Source organism: Populus euphratica, unplaced genomic scaffold (assembly GCF_000495115.2).
Source record: "Populus euphratica unplaced genomic scaffold, PopEup_1.0 scaffold2.1, whole genome shotgun sequence".
In the NCBI taxonomy this organism is placed as follows: Eukaryota; Viridiplantae; Streptophyta; class Magnoliopsida; order Malpighiales; family Salicaceae; genus Populus; species Populus euphratica.
In genome coordinates, this window is record NW_011499846.1 from 1 (window position 1) to 5,405 (window position 5,405).

Genomic DNA, 5,405 nt, shown 5'->3' on the forward strand with positions numbered 1-5,405 from the left:
TAAAATATTTCTTAACGTATTCATATGGGATAACTATATATAACTTATATCTACATTAAATATTTCTTAACTTTTTCATGTCATATATTAAAACCTAAATTTTTTATTTTTATTTTTTTTCATGTTGACTTTGGTTAACCTCCGATTGGGTTTAATAACTATGGTTGAAACTTGAACAACCCGTTTTGCTACTAAAATAAAACGACTTAGTGCTAGGATGGTTGAACTCTGACGATTGTATATGGAGCTAAAATCATATATGGGTGGTATATGTACCCCCTTATCACCACTCGATCCTAGACAAGACTTGCCTCTTTCTCCTCCTCTAACCTTTCTATTTTAGATGAACTAATAATTTTTTAAATCTGTAATAAATATTTGATTTTTAATTTAATTTAATTTAATATCTTTTAATTATTTTCTACAATGTTTAATAGATTTTTTTTAATAAACTTACTAACGGTCTTACCAATAGATTAAATTCGTTATTATATTCTAGAAAGTTAGAAAAGAATTATTGAAAATTTTATTGTCACTATTTAATTACTGATGATTTAATTATGTTAGTAATATTAAAAAATCATTGATGAAATTACATATAATTTTTTTTATAAGTGATATGTCATATTCACCGATGGAAAGCAAGTAATTTTCTTTTTGTTTGGCGCACCTTTTCTATTTGTAAATCCATCGGTGATTAAATTACCAATGACATGATCGACAGACTAGAAATCATTGATGATAAGTTTTTCAATGAATAATAACTGTCTATAAGCCTGTTGATAAAATCATGCTGATGAAATCAATTTCTAATTACTTATGGAATATTTTGTTGGTAAATTGTAAAATTTTGGTAGTCAGAAAGCATTAATTAGTCTTCAAAGACTCTATGTAAGGAATTAATTATGTAATAAGATAACAATCTCTTTATAAATCCTATCTAAGATAAGTTATTTTGCATTTATTTTAAAAATAAAATAGCCTATTATGCCTACATGCTAAGAGTTTGTTAAACTGGCATATGTATACTTGTTATTAAAGATCAATGAAAATTATTATCTAAAATAGTAAATTGAGACCCAAGCCTCACAACAAGGCATAATCTCCACTTTTTAAATATGAGTGTTGGATCAATATAAATAATGATAAATTAAAAGGCATTAACTCGTTCCAATTATATCAATTAAAATGAACCCAAAGGTCTTAATGATCTAGTCAATGCTTGTTCACACAATATCAAAGAAACATATCTTAGAAAAAAAGAGTATAAGAATAAAAGAAGAATTTCACGCCCATCAATATGGACATAAAAAAATCAAATTTAGATAACAAATTAATATTTACAATTAAACATTCAAATTAAAATTTTACAAGTATCTATATTTATAATTTTAAGAAAACAATGTTGTCACAAAAGATGACTTCACTTCATGAATACAATTGACTAGATAGATAGAAAGATAGCTTAGAAAAATATTGTTAGGAGCACCCTCTAACCAACATGCCAAGATTCATAAGAAGAGAAAAAACTTTATTATTACTATACTTTTAACAAAATTATGAGAAATATTAAACCTTAATATCCTAATTTATTTCTTTTGAATTATTTGAAGAATTTTTTATGTTTTTTTTTTTCTGTATGAATGTATATTTACCCGCATGTGGTTGATTTTTTATTGTGACCATATATAATTAATTATCTATATGTGGATATATATAAATCATATATACTTGATCTCTTATGTGTAAATTTTATGACATTCATGCTGAATAATAATTTTTATGTTTTTTCATTTTCAAGATTTTTTTATCACAAAATTGACCTAGGAACTATATATTCCTCACAAGGATCTTGTCCTCCAGGTCAAAATTTTGATATCTTTTTATCAAGAACTTTACAAAATCAGTAAGTGAAAACTTTTCCAAGAATTTTTTTTGTTTTTTCAACGTGCTTTAAAATTTTAATTAGTTGCGTCTTTATACATCTAGCGATTGACATGAAATCGTTGAGATATAAATTGAAAAGTGTTTATTTGGTCAAGATCCTAATATGTGTCTTTCGGTGTAAAACTGAGTTATCCATAGCTCAAATGATTTTTCTCATAATCTTGACTCTTTTGCATTTTAAAAATAAAAATTTACTTGATGTAAGTTTAAATCAATTTTATTTTAAATCACTCACAATTTCTAGGGTAAAGATTTTAGGAATATAGCGATTTGTTCTCTTATGCAAGAGAGAATTGCAATTGGTGAAAGTACATGATGAGATGATCTTGTATCTTTATTTATTTTAAAGTAAAAGGCTCAAGTGAAAACTTGAGGTTTTATTGAGAAAATTTTTCCTATTCTTAAACATTTGTTTTATTAATATGAATAATACAAGTAACTAGTTTGTGATGTCACAACTTTTATGAAAAGTTCTTTGTATTTTGAGAATGCCACTTATTAGTCCAGATTACTTGCTTGTGTGCTTAATTAGAAAAAACTTTTAAAGGCATGTAGTGTGGGTTGAGGCTTTTAGCTATAAAAAAAATAGATTCATAGGCTCAAAGAGTGTTTTAATGTTCTACAAACTTGTTTTTTTTCATTTGTTGTATTTCTTTGATTTGCTTTTTTTGATTTTTTAGGTGGCACATCCTTATTTTATTTTGACTTTTTTAATTTTTTTTTTATTCTTGATTTTTTCATGCCTCTCATAACCCAATTTTTGATTTTTTTATTTACTAAAAAATTGATGAAAAAATGATAAAAAAAAAGTAAATGAAGAATGAATTAAAATTTGGGTTAATGGCAACATGATTGGAAAGTTTAAATATTTAATTAAACTCTTAACTAGTTTAATTAATTAAATCAAGATTTTAATTGGAGAATTGATAAATTTTGAGAATTAATTGAGCTTGGGATTAAGTTAATTAATCAAATTAAAAGAAATTGAGGAATTAATGAGTTTGAGGACTTAATTAAACTTTAATTTAATTAATTAAAGGAATGAGGGGTGTAATTGAAGAAATACCAAAGTTTGGAGCTGATTTAAAAAAATTGCTAGAAAATTAAAGTCCAAGGATCAAATTGAATAGTCCAAAAACCCAGGATTATTTTGTAAATGGCACTATAAATCAAGGATTCAATTGAATTAATCCAAGGATACAATTAGAAATTGATTATTAATGATTAGGATCTCAATTGTGAAGTTTAAAATGTCCAAGGACCAAAGTGAAAAAATGCCTCAAACACACAAACGGCGCCATCTGGAAGACTGCGTTCTTCATCCCTTCCATTTCGTATGGCGAAAACCGATTCAACGGGGAAATCTGCAGCAAATCATGGAAACAATCCCGTTTGTGGGGGGTAACAGTTGTGGAAGCTATCTAGCCTTTTAAAAGGCAGAGATGAGAAATAAAAAGGGAGGAAGAAAAAACTAAAAAAAGGAGGAAACTAGAGCAAAACAGAAAAAAATCAACCCAAAAATATAGAGTCGAGAACGCAAAAATCAACCCAAAAACAGAGCAATTCACAAAAAAAAAACGCATACAGAACCTAGAAAAAACCCAAAACCAGAGGCAGCAACAAGAAGGCAAGAAAATGGAAAGATAACAGAAAAGAAGAAGGACCCAGCCCAAAACTTAAAAAAAAATAAAAAAATATATAATAAAGGTTTGTGTATGTAAAAAAAATAAATTTATTGTTTTTTTATTCATTAATATCAGAGTAAGAATAAAAACATTGATTCAAATTTATTTCATTGAATTTTATTTGGTTATATAAAAAATGAAAATGTGGGTGCAAAAAAATAAAATAAAAATAATAACATCAGATAACATAAAATAAATTTATTTGGTTTATTCACTAACGTCAGAGTCAGGAATAAAAATACTAACGTAAATTTATTTTATTGTATTGTATTTGGTTTTTATTTAGCTACATAAAAATAAAATAAAAATGCATGTGCGTAAAAAATAAATTGATTTTTATTTTTTTTTATTCACTAACGTCAGAGTCAGGAATAAGAAGAAAAAAAGAAATGATGATTTAAAGTTATTTTGTTTTTATAACTACGTAATATTTACCAACGCCAGAGTTGGAAATATCCATAGTTAAATATTCACTGGCGCCAGAATCAGGAATATTACACGCAAAACCACCATAGCATAAACCAACAAAACATTAGCAATTTATGACAAAGTCAGCACTACAGCCTGCTTTAGGCAGGACGCTTAAGGGGTGGGGTGATAATATCTTCTCTTTTGCATAACCAGTCTCGTACCATAGAATCTCTGTTGACCAGTTAGGGTTCCTAGTGACCATAACACTAGGTGGCGACTCCTTAAAACCAGATCATTCACCATCAAAGAATAGAATGCCAGAAATCCATTCTTTCCATGAATTAAATTTTTTAAGGCCGCCGCGATGTCGGGTGCGACAATGCCCTTTTAACATTTTGATTTTTTAGGCTTTTTTGTTTTTGGATTTCTCATGACTTGCTCTTTTGCTTTTGGATTTCTTATGTCTTTTTTTAATATTTGATATTTGAATTTTCAATTACCCCTAGTGCAATGTGTGACCTTAGTGACAGTTTTCATGAAGAAAAACTTATTTAAGTGAAAAAAGTGATTGTAATGGAAATGTTTTGTTTTTTTATTAAGATAATAAAGATAACATTTCTCTTATTTCAATTGCAAGTAGCAAAAATAATAAATTTTTACCTTGTTTAGTGCAATAATTTGAACTTGCAAAGAACTGTGTTTCACAAGTCTACATCTAGCAAATCTACCACATAACATTATATATGCATCTAAAACATAGCTTAAGAGACATGGTGTGATGATAACTATATCTTTTATATAAAAAAATTCAGTGCTATTTGGTTCAAAGTTTTTTTCATCACCTCAATAAGAAAATTGCTTGATTATATCATTCACCATCCTATAAGTAGGATGAATAAATGTTGTTTTAACTAAATATTGAATCATTTTCTAAATCAAAAATAAATTCTTTTTTTTTTTTCAGATTGTCTTGGAAAAGAGTTTTCACAAAAGTGATATGGTCATAATATTTTGAATAGAACCATGAGATCATTTAGAGTTATGAGGATTAATATTTTATGTTTTTGAAAAAGGCAGGGCTACTTTTTAGTAAATACATGATGCATCTTAGGTTTTAAAATTTTTTTCCATTATATTTTTTAAAGCAATGATGAAAACAAAAAAAGTCAAATACCACTTTTATAATAAAGACTTCTCTTAATGTCAAAACAACAATGAGAAATAAAAAAAATATATACTTCATTAAAAGACACGATGTAATCCTAAAACATATGAAAAATATATATAATTATGATATTTCTCATCAACTATAAAAAAAAGCATAGTTCAATGACATATAATGGTTAACAATACAACACTCTT